At 38.4% G+C, this 12709-nt stretch overlaps 1 pseudogene; it reads right to left on the bottom strand.

Annotated features, from left to right (window-relative positions):
- Positions 1-2239: 2239 nt before the first annotated feature.
- Positions 2240-4849, bottom strand: LOC139706277 (melanoma inhibitory activity protein 2-like; annotated as a pseudogene).
- Positions 4850-12709: the final 7860 nt, after the last annotated feature.

Below are 12709 nucleotides of genomic sequence, written 5' to 3' on the forward strand. Positions count from 1 at the left end.
TATCAGTACTCTCAGGGCCATAGCATATTAGAGGAATATTTATATCCCTGAATATATAAATTTAATTCAGTAAATGAATTCCACCATACCCATTTTCTCTATTGTAGAAGAGTAGATGCTGGCCAAGTGCTAGGAAATATTTCAGGCCTTTGATAAAACCACTATATAATCAAAGAATCCCTGTAATGAATATAACATTACAAAGTAATTTAGGTCTAATTATTGTTATTATCTATTTTTAGCTTATTTTTCCTTGATAATAGAGATATACTCATTTCCTTTTTAGATTATTGTTAGTGGTTATTAAGACATAATTATGGGCTGGGGTTTTGGCTCAGTAGCAGAGCTCCTGCCCAGCACTGCGTTTGATTCTCTGTACTACATATAAATAAATGAATAAAGTAAATGTTTATCAACAACTAAAAAATATTTATAAGTAAAACACTTAATCATGTACCTATTAGTTTCATTCACTGGTGCTATATTTCTCTACATAAATCATGTAAAATAGACCATTCCTTTAATTATGACAGCTCAAATATCAGGAGCAGGTCTCTTCTTTAGTTGGGAGAATTTTGATTTTTGTAATAACAGCCCAATTATTTAGGTGCATATAAATATGTACTGTGTATGACTTCATTTTTGGACTTAATATTTCTTTATTTTTCTATAAATTGCCAATTTTTAATATTGTTTTATTTTATTGAACTGACATTTTCAGAGCTGTACACAAAATTGCAACCTGATTCAATAAATGGTGTCATATTTAGAAGGGCCTTTCAGGTTTTCCTTCTGAAGCTATAACTTTTTAAAGAACTGTATCATGGTATTTAGGCAATTCAGTCCTGTTTTCAGGACTGAAATGCCTAAATACCATGATACAGTTTTAAGCAGAAGTAGTTCTGTATTAACATCAGTAAGGGATCATCAGTCCATTTTATACAGACCACAAATGAAGACTTGTCTTCCACTCATTTAGAGCAAGTAATATTTTATGCTGGTAAGTAAAAATTATAGGATTGATTTAACAATCAGTGTTACTATTGAGGGAAAACAGATTAGATTTATTGAACTTGTAGAGATTCTTTTTCAATGCCCATTTTCTCATTTAAAATAATCATGGGCTCAAGTATCATTGAAAGTCTTCACTGACTATCAATTCTGATTAAACTGCTTCTTATACTTAAGAAGAAAATTATATTACTGCATTTATTTTAGACTTAAATATATACTCTTTACAAAAAACTGAAGAGCATATTTAACACTTGAAAAAAAGCTTTAACCACTAATTCTTAATTAGGGTATTTTAATAAATATTCTTTCTTGGTTTCTTTCAGTGAAATATTGTTTGAAGTGACGTCTCTGGACTGGTGCAGTATTGTAAATTGTTACTTATTGGCAATGATAAAGAAATTGAGATTAAGAACATCAAACAATTATAGTAGTTTTGCAGTCATTTTATGACTATCTAATCTAACAATAACAAAATTTGGAGTTATGTCTTTGTTTCTTCCTTTTAGTGTCCTAATAATTCATCTCTATTTTAAATATGTCTCCCTGAAAACAAAACAAAGGACACTCTCCATATCAGTGAACCACAGAAAAAGGGGTATAAAATAAAGAAGTTGTAAGGGAAAACAGGGACAGAGTGAACTTATATTATGGTTTCCAATTTCTACAAGTTTCCTGATAACTGGTTTATTTTTTGTATTTGAAATCTCCTATTTCCATGACCTTTATAGTTGTGTTTTCTGATTAACTCTTAATATGCTCTAGTTATTCTTTTTTATGGAAAAACTAGCTGATTTTTATTATCAATGCCAAACAAGACTTTAAATCAATTAAAATCTTTCATTAAGCATAAAGTTACTTTCACATTTGCTACAATCACAGTAAATATGTTTCTTTGTATAAAGGGACAGCCTTTGTTTGGAGTTTAAAATATCCCCAACTGCAAGATTACATACATAAAACTCTGTTTGTTGCTCATATAATAGTACATTAATCAAATAAAATGTTATACTCTAGAATAAGATAAAATGGAAATAATTTGCTCAAAAGATTAATATTTAAACCATTTTTATTTACAAAATACTATCCTAAAAATTATATCTTTGTTAAGCTTCAAATGGAGCAAAAGTATAAACACTTACATAAAAGCTGTTACTTAAACTATAAATGAGAGATAAATTACTTTTGAAAGAAGATACAAAATATTGTCAATATTTATTGTCAATATTTATTGTTGTGCTTCTGGATGTTCAGTAGCAGGCTCACTTGAAAGTGGAATCAACCCTGAAGGGAACTCACTTCTGTTTTCAGAATGCAGGGGTGGGAGGTGGGGGAAGAAATCCACCTCTTGGGGGGAGATAATGAGGAAAACACTATGGGAATGGAGTGGGTCATGGAAAATATTCTTGAGATGCTCCATACATATTTCTTGGAGGAGGTGGAGAGGGAAAAAGGCCTTTTCTCATGAACTGACTCCTTGGATCCATTGGAAACGATGGACTTCTGATTGGAGGGAAAGGTGAGAAAGCAAAACCAGAGCCAATTTCTTGTTTTTCAGCAGGGAGAGATGAATCAGGCACATTGGAATCACGAAGATCAACTTTGGTATCATTTATACTGGATAAAATATCTGAAGTAATAGACCCATCAATTTTACCCTAAGGCAGCATAATGGAACTTTTGAATTCTGCTGATACAGATGGTCTACCAGAATTAAAATAACACTCATCTTGCTTTTGAAGAGGAATCTTTGGATCAGAATATGGTTGGTCTGGTGGAGGGATCATTATCATATGGGCCAGTTGACATGGAGGTGCCAGGGGCCTAGTGTCAGAAGGTGCTCTCTGAGGATCAGTTAACCAATCACAGTTTGATTATCTTCTTTCCTTGCTGGTAGGATGGTGCAGAGAATTCTCTGTGCCCTTTGAGCCTCTTCCTTCTACCACTGGCATCAAAGGTGAGAGTATGTGTGGACCATTCTTTTCTACATAAGAAGGTCTCATTTCACATGAAGGCTGACCCAATGGTGAGGGACCATTTGGGGAATGCTCTCTGCCAAAGGCTATATTTGAAACCTCAAGTACAGAAGGATCTTTTTCTGCAATTTTAAATTTTAACTCCATTTCAATTCATTTTTGTCTGTTGTGAGCATTTTGTTTCCTTAAATTATTGAGGTATCTTTCAGCACTCTGAGCTGCCAACTCATTACCATTTGCTTTTTCTCATAGTATATAACATGCCCCTGATAAAAATGAATGGTTCTCTCCAATCTTCTTGAAGATCATTTGTTCGCTTTCTGTAGGTCTCCAGTGGTTTAGTTGTATGGCTGATCTTTGCTTCCACTTTGGAAAATTTCTCTTCTTGCTTTACCTGGTAATTTTTTTTCTCCTATTAATTTCCTTTACAGTTCCATTACATTTTCTTGATATAGTTCCATGATGACTAAGTTTCTGCTGAAGATTCTGATTCTCACTTTTAAACTGTGTATTTTCTGCTTGCAAAGATGCTTGTTCTGTCAATATTTTTAATATGCTGTATAATGTCTTCCTTTGTTTCAATTACTTCAGATAATAAATTAAAATTTGATTTATTTCTCTTTCTAAGGGTTTAAAAAAGGCCTTTAACTTAGCAACATAAATCAGTTTCTTCAAAGCCCCTTTTGGCTGATCTTCTAACTGAGTACCAATTTCTCATCCACTCTCCATTTCCAACTCCAAGTTAGCATCATCTATTAGGTCTTCTCCAACCACAGAAACCCAATCTTTCATATGTATCAAGTGTTCAGAGACTTAATGTGATTTTCTTTATCTCTTAGAACTTGTTCTGCATGTACTTTAGAGTGTTCAAATGTCATTTTTTATATATTGAGGCCATTCACTTTTTCTTTCCATACCTCAACTTCTTGTAAAAGCTGATAATGACTTTCCTGAAGTTGGGAATTTGCATTCAAAGCCTCTTTTATTGCTATAGTAACTGCTTCTTTATTCATTTTAAATATTCTCGAGGTTTTTTTTTGTTTTTGTTTTTGTTTTTTACCTTGAGATTTAAGGGATTTTGATTCATATTCTAGGGACTTAATTCTTTTGAACATATCCACCATCAATTCATCCTGTTGAAAATGTTTAGTTTTCTCTTATTTTTACCTCTTTTTCTCGAAAGCGTTTTTCATCCTCAAGTTTAGATTTGGACCTATCCAAGTTTTCATATATTGTCTCCAAATTTTCTGCTTTTATCGACTCCTTCTCTAAAATGGCTTCCTTTAAAGAAGACTCTAAGCCTTCATACTCTCTTTGGACAAGGCTAACATTTTCAAGTAGTTCACATTTTTCTTCAACTAGTCCAGAAAATTTTAGAGCAACTTTTTTTTTCTCATGTAACGCCTGCTCCTTACAGACAGATAACTTCTCCACAAAAACAAAAGAACAACAGAAAATGCAATACCTGTACATATCACTAACTCCCATGGAAAGCCATAAGGACTAGGTGTGTTTCCATGTCTTCAAACAAGGCAGACAACAATCCTCCTTACTTCTTTCAGGACCACACCAAGTAGGGCTAAAGGGCAGCTCTTGCCTCTCCTTCACACTAAGGCTACTTTGGCTATTCCCTCCACAACCACACCATGCTCAGCCACACCAAAACTGGCTGTGAATACTCAGGCCTTTGGTCAGGAAGAAACCTGCACCAGGCAACAGAGCAGACCATTGTGAACCAGTAAGTGGGGGGGAGGAGCATGGGCATGGGGAGCCCTGGTCATGGGTTCCCAGGGGCCTAGCACATTCACGCTGCCTGTCAGAGAAGTCTTGGCCCCTTCATTATGCTGTGAATCTGGTAGCATCACAGGTTCAAGCCTATCCCAATCAAGCCAGAGAGGAATCCTCCCCAGGTCACCCACCCTTTGGTTTGGTTTAGGCCAGACCAAGGCAGAACTTATTATGTGCCATTCTGTACAGTCATAATATCACCCACTTTGATGTCACTAACATTCTAAAGCTCTGTAAAATTTTAAAGAGATAATACATCATATATTTATATTTGTACCACTTGTCCTTTTGTTTTAATGACTCATTCCTTTCCCTCCCCTCCTGTTCCCTATCTTTTTCTTTCCTTCCTTCCTTCTTTCCTTCCTTCCTTCTTTCCTTCCTTCCTTCCTTCCTTCCTTCCTTCCTTCCTTCCTTCCTTCCTTCCTTCCTTCCTTCTTCCTTCCTTCTCCTGTTCCTTTTCTTGCAGTGTTGGTGGTTAAATTTCAAGGCCTAGTACATGCTGGGCAAGCTCTCTAGCACTTAACTATATCTCCAGGCCTGTTGACACTTTCTATAGAAGCCATGTGAATTATTGACATAGAAAACATCTTGTGTTAGACTATTTTAAAAGTAATTTTAGAGGAGTGCAAACATGGGCACAAATCAGTTTTGATAAGTTATTTTTAAGTACTACAGCAGATATAATGTTTCTTAAAAGAAAGAGCTTAAAACTTGAGTTGGTATTCATGTCAGTTTTTGTAGACTACTCTTTATTTAAGAGTCATCAAAATCTTTTTTCAGATTTTTTTTTTCACTTATCATAGGATGTAAATACTTCTAAGCAATCTGGTCATTATAAATATATAGCAATGAGAAGGATAAGATAAGTGATTTTTTTGGATCAAAGAAAACAGAATAAAATGTTGCATGGGATTCTCACACAGAGACAATGGACACCAGAGTATTCAATAGGAAGCAGTGTTTATTTGTGTGCATCCAGCCTCAGTGAATTCTTATACAAAGGCTGAGCATTTAGTGTAGGAAGTGATCCCTTATAATATTCTGGTTAGTTTTCTTTTACATACTAGCCTTTATCTAGTATATAAAAGAAAACTAATAAGGTAATACACATTCCTGTTTGGGAATTCTATTTCTATACTACAAAATATCAAGAATGTTCAAAACTGATTTCCAGAGGGCTCACAATGATACAGACGACATCATATTCTCTTTCTTTTGTTCTGAGAAATACGTACCACAAAATGTAGTTCAGTGTTAAAGCACCCCTGGCTTCTGTTCCCAGTACCAAACCAAACAAATGGCAGATGCACTTCATTTAGGGCAGATAATTTAGTATTATAGTGAGATAGAGCGAGCAAAGTTTACCCCAGGTCACTTAAAAGAAGAGCTGTATATCTTGATTGGTTTAAGCTGGTTCTTCTGGGCCTTTACTAAAGAGCAGTTTCTGAAACAAAGAAATAACTTCAAGTGATGTTAGCAGTAAGCAGCTTTCTACCTACAATCACAAGTGTTCCTAAGTTCCTGCCTGGCAGCTGACTACTTTTCAGACTGTTTCCTGGTGGGGAGAAAAGTTTGAGGGGGGAAGAACTCGACATCTGGATCCCTTGGTGGATCTCCTTTCTCTTGGCTATTCTAACCAATTCCCTGGAAGCACCTCTAGTATCTAAGATGCAGAGAGTTTGAATGGCCTCAGAATCTAGGGCATTGAGCCCTGATCCCAGGTCCTCACCTCACTCCATATCTCTGGGTTGTGGTTGTTCTCTAGGGCACCTCAAGCCCTTTATTTTGGATGATTTCACTTCCATCCCACCTCTATACCCTCAAGTTCAATGAGGGCTTAGATTGCAGTACCTGGAATTGGGAAGGAGTTTCTTCAGGCAGGAGATTCAGCCTTACAAGCAGGCTGTCTTTACATTGACCCTACAGAAGGCAGTGCTCTTGGAGCTTACACCTTTGGGCTGTAACTTATGGGGTTGAGTCTTATCATTTGTTGCCAGACAGGTGTTTCTCCCTTGTGCCCAGGATCTCCCTCCCTGAGGTCATAGTTACACTTTGATGGAGGCGGAAGGCTATCTAGGTGCCAGCCACTCACTTTTCTCCCTTCCTTTGCCCACTGGTAACAGAATCAGCTTTATCTCTCACACCTATTGTCCAAGGCCCAGGTGACCCAGGAAACTTTAAAGGTTAGTTGAATTCTGCAAAGGGACACCTTTGTTTTGAGAGGCTGCAGTGATAGGAATCACCTGCATGTTTTCTTTTAGACCATTTTGACAGTGGGGTTGTGATGGGTGCAGTCAGGAATTCCTTTAAATCCACTGTCATTTGTGGCTACAGACTGACCCAGAAGCCTGTTGACCTGGGCTAGAGAAAGCATATTTGGCACATTGTAGATAAATTGTTGGTTATGGGTACAAAAGGTGTGGGGAAGCTTGAAAACACCTTTGAAGACCTTCCTGGGATACTTGGTGAGAGATGGCAAGAGGAGAGGCAGGGCTCTGGACCCGCCAGCTCATGAGCCATCACTGCTCAATAGCCATAGATCAAAAGCCACATCTTCATGCAGTGGCAACTGCTAAGTGGTGACTGAAGCAGAGAAGACCAGAGCAGTTCAGGTCTTTGTGCATCCAGCAGTGATATCAATCTTGCTGGCCACTGACTGGTATGAATCAAGAGGTGGTAGCTAAGCTCTCCAGGCCCTGAGTGTGGATAAGGGCAGAGATACAATCTGATACAGATAGCTCCTTCTTATTTTGCAACTTCTGACCTTTCCTGAGTATCACAGCTAGATTATGGCATGAGCAGAATCATATGTAATAGAAAATAAATTGTCACCAAGAGACAACTTGTGAGTTGTCCAAGTCACACATCTCAGAAGTGGGTCAACCTGGTTGAATTCAGGCCCAGTCCCTCACTCCTCAGCTCAGGGAGCTGCTGTCAGTGGTGGGTCAGCAGCTTCAGGGGATGATCCTGGTGACCACTGTGTGCTGTCCCCAGTGGCAGGATTTTGCATTCACTGTGCTCTGCCATCCTCCTAAGGACCTTGGGTAAAGGTGATCTGCATTGTATAGGAGAGAAAATAGAAACACCAAGGTGTGCTGGGATTTGGCAATGAACACACAATTAGTAAGCAGCAAACAGGGGATAGACCAGGGCATCTACAAGATCGTTGTTCATGGGCCTGGCCTCATGACTTTTTATTGATGAGAAATCTCTTGGAAATCAGAAGTAGACCTGCCTGTGTGGGAGGGAGATGGAGGTGGAAAGTGGAATCTGACCCACTTCCTGTGTCTGTAGCACCTGTGAGGTTGGCTTTGACTTCCATGAGTCATGCTCTGGGGCCAGATGGGGAATCCAGTATAATCTTTTGTTTCCCTTTGGATAGTACCATAATGGGAAGTTGCTTAAAATTAAATTTTTAATAAATATTTAAAATATTTACTGCTGTTGGGGTCAAATTCAGGCTCCTTCTGCATGCTATGTGCAGACTCACCACTGAGCTACTTCCCTAGCTCCTTATCAGATTTAGGAGGAAGTTTTCATATTTCTATAGGTTAGCCAAGATGAACTTAATAAATACCATCAATTTCTGGGACTTATTGGAGAAGTATTTGCCAAAGAGTAAGATACGCAAGTTTTCTCTATCACTGCCAATTTCTGTCTTCAGAAGGCTAGTGTTGATATACATCATGGCAGTGTGAGTGTAGAAGAAGCAGTCTTGAGTGCTGTTAAGGAGCTAGAAAGAGTTGCTGTTCCTAATGTCTTTCTGTAGGGAACACCCAGATGCTGTGTAGTGACAGGACAACTAGTCCAGTGCTTCTCTTGTCTCCAGGCTGAAGGGTGACTTTTAAGCCTGTCCAAACTGTTGCACAGTGACACTGGTGTCACATACAATGGAAGTGAGTAACTAAGTAAATGAAATGGAAGAAGCCAAGGACACTTTTGGACCAAGCCTGTGGGCCATACACTGGATGGCATATCCGTGAGGCTAGGGAGAATGTTTGCTCTCAAATGGTTTATTTGATTGGTCTGGACCACAAGGGTACTCTTCATAACATTGATAAGTTATTTGTAGTTACTTCTGTGAAGTCCCCTCACCACACTATCAGATCAGTGTTTGGTGAAGCAGGAAATGGGATTCTTAGAGAGCAAGCAGTTCATCTTTAGAATTCTGTCTACTGAAGTATGCATCATGTCATTGAATTATTGGGACAAATTTTCAGTAATATTATTTAGACAAACAAACTGAAGAATGGACAGGTGAAGCCACAAGTTCACAGAACTTTAAGAGGGAAAACCAGAGTTTAAACTCAGGGAGCCTCATTCCAGTGCTCACAGTCTTAATCTCTGCACTGTGTCCATAAAAAATTGTCAACATCCACTAGCAGGGGGACTGCAAAAGAGGAACACAGGAATGAGATGGGGATGGAAAACAGCTATAGTCAATGCCAGGTCTCATGCCAGCTGCATCTGTCATCTCACTGCATCCCCACAACTAATCTAGGAGGTGTTAATATTAAAGTGTGAGTGAGTCCCAAGTCAGATTTATCTGACCTCAAGCACAGACCACTGTAACCCACTGTGGTGTGGTCCTTAACTTCTGTTGGAAGCCACCAGATTCCTCTAGCCCTTGATCTGGCTCAGCTCTGTGTCTAAGATCTCAATCTGCAAGAGACAATGACGTCCACCTCCCAGGGTGCTGGTGAATAAAATTCACTATTGTGTCCACTTTACATTTTTATTATTTTTTAGTTGTAGATGGACACAGTTTATTTTATTTGTTTGTTTTTATGTGGTGCTGGGAATCAAACCCAGTGCCTCATGCATGCTACGCAAGTACTCTACCACTGAGCCACAATCAAGGCCTCTCCACTTTATTCTTCATTTCCTTCCCATTCACAAAAATTGAAGTCACCATTGTTGGAAACATGTGGGAAGGAGAGAGAACCAGCAGATGCACCAGAAAAACACAAGCAAAACCTAACAACAGCAAATCATGTGAGCTGTGACAGCTGTGATTTATTAGACACCAGTATGACCACAGGAACATGATTAGCATAAAAGGTAATTTGCAGGCACTTATTAGTGACAAATACTGATAAACAGATGCCATAAAAACATTTTGATACAAAATTGTGACAAGTAAACCTGTAAACATAATTTAATAAAGTTACATAACCTTGCAGTGTGGTTTTTCTTCTCCCTACCTTTTCCCATTAACTCAAAACACCAGTAATCAAACCCCAGGTGCAATTTATTTCACTCTGGCAGCACCATATTAGAAGATGCACAAAAGGCTTTTGTCACATAAAAACATATTTAACTCAAGCCATAAGAGGATCTTCTGAAAAAAACAAAAGAGTTTTGCACTAGATTAAAATCCTGGTAAATCCAAGAGGCAAAGCACTCATGAAATGTGCTAGAAATATAGATGCAATTATTTTTCCCCATTAAACTATAATTTTGCAGGATATTGGTAAGAATGTAACACTTTAGCCTGGTCTTTTGACTCAGCATTTGGAGGCAACCCTTTAATTGATCCATTCACAGATTCAGACTTAGGCAATATAAGCTCCATTTCAATTTTCATCTTCAGGATACGCAAATAAAGTGTTACTGCTTTGCTCTCCTGTTCCAATAGGAAAATGTATAGATAAGCAAAAAAGAATACATAGGCATCATGTCATGAAGAGATATCAAGAAATAAACCATCAATTCACAACACAATCAAAAAACTGCAAAGGGGACATGATCTCATTTTGCAGATGAAGAAACTGAGGCTAGCAATATGACATAATTGGCTAAAGGTCACAGATTACTTTTTTCATTTTTAAGTTATAATTGGACATGATGGCTTTATTTTATTTATGTTTATGTGGTTCTGAGGAACAAACCCAGTGCCCTGCATGTGCTAGACGAGTGATCTACTACTGAGCCACAAACCCAGCCTCACTGACTACTTCTTTTAAAGCTTAAAATAAGTTTATTATCTTGAAGTGCCAGAAGTCAAAAGTCCAAAAATTAGTCTTGATTAAAATTGGCTGAGCTGTTTTCTTAAAAGTCTATGTCAGGCTGGGACATAAGGCAAGGCTCACAATTCAACCAATGATGTCTCCACACAGCCAGTTTGACAAGTCACCAACTAGAACCTGACACTTCCCTTCATCCCCTCTTCACCTGGATCTGGAGCTGAAGCTCAGACCTCTCCTCCAAGCCTCAGACCAGGAGCCCACCTGCCTGCTAAGGATCATCAGGTGAATGGCTCAAGAGTGATACCAGAAATACAAACTCCCACACCCACAGAGACTTCCAGGTCCTTTGAGACAAGTTAACACATTCCTCAGCAAAATGGTACCATTACAAATGTACTCCCCAAGGAGGAAGTGGTGGGTTCCCACTACCCACCAGTCATGTTTCTGGAAGCAGTAGTTGACCATTGATTAAAACCAAACTCTCACCTTCATCCCAGTCACAGAGAAGGACAATTGGCATTTCCACTTCACAACATCAGTATCATCTTAAGGAATCTCTAAGTGTGTTTCACTTAAGTCACTAAGTAGAAGATCAGCTGAAATCATAGTGACCCTGATTGGATAACCCTGGTCCACAAAGCAATGCACAGAGGTTGCCAGAGAGCAATTGGGTCTATCTAAGTCTTCTTCTCTACAGGATATGCTCTTCTCAGCAGCATATCTTCCCAAGCATTATAGTGGATTATTTGTGGAGTATATTTTGTTGATGATGTGGCTGATGTGGTTGTTGTTACTGAGTGTTTTAAGTTCCTACATATTCCTCATAGTAACTCTTTGTCACATTAATAGTTTGCAAAATATTTCTCCCATTTTGCAGCCTGTCTCTTCCCTCTATGACAAATTTGCTGTGCAGAAGCTTCTTAGCTTGATTAATCCTATTTATCTCTTTTTACATTTATTCCTTGTATTTTGGGGGACTTATGAAAAATGTAATTGCCTATACCAATGTAACAAGGTATTTCTTCTGGTTTCTTCTTGTGGTTTTAGAGTTTCAAGTCTTACATTTGAGTTTTTGACCATTCTGTTCTCATTGTCATTTTTGTTGTTGTTGTTTTGTGTTACCAGGGATAAAACCAGGGCCATGCACAGGCCAGGAAATTGCTCTACCATTGAGCTACAACCTCAGGCCTCAAGCTGATTTTCATAGTGAGAAATAGAGGACAAATTTAAATCTCCCCCTTGTGACTATCCAGTTTTTCCAGCATTATTTATCGAAGATACTCTCCTTTCTCCAACACAGGTTTTTGGCACCTTTGTTGAGAATGATTTGCCTTTAAATACACAGGGTTAAATGGTGGTTCCATTCCCAGCTTTCCCAGGAATCTCCATACTGCTTTAGCTATTGCCCTTCTTGGACTTTTCCCTGAAGACCTTAAAAGAGCATACTACGGGGATACTGCCACATCGATGTTCATAGCAGCACAATTCACAATTGCTAGACTGTGGAACCAACCCAGATGCCCTTCAATAAATGAATGGATAAAAAAAATGTGGCATTTATACACCATGGAGTATTACGCAGCACTAAAAAATGACAAAATCATAGAATTTTGCAGGGAAACGGATGGCACTAGAGCAGATTACGCTTAGTGAAGCTAGCCAATCCCTAAAAAACAAATACCAAATGTCTTCTTTGATATAATGAGAGCAACTAAGAACAGAGCAGGGAGGAAGAGCAGAAAGAAAAGATTAACATTAAACGGATACATGAGGTGGGATGGAAAGGGAGAGAAAAGGGAAATTGCATGGTAATGGAGGGAGACCCTCATTGTTATACAAAATTACATATAAGAGGTTGTGAGGGGAATGGGAAAATAAACAAGGAGAGATATGAATTACAGTGGATGGGGTAGAGAGAGAAGATGGGAGGGGAGGGAGGGGGGATGGTAGAGGATAGGAAAGGTA

The sequence above is a fragment of the Marmota flaviventris genome, chromosome 6 (genome assembly GCF_047511675.1).
Source record: "Marmota flaviventris isolate mMarFla1 chromosome 6, mMarFla1.hap1, whole genome shotgun sequence".
In the NCBI taxonomy this organism is placed as follows: domain Eukaryota; kingdom Metazoa; phylum Chordata; class Mammalia; order Rodentia; family Sciuridae; genus Marmota; species Marmota flaviventris.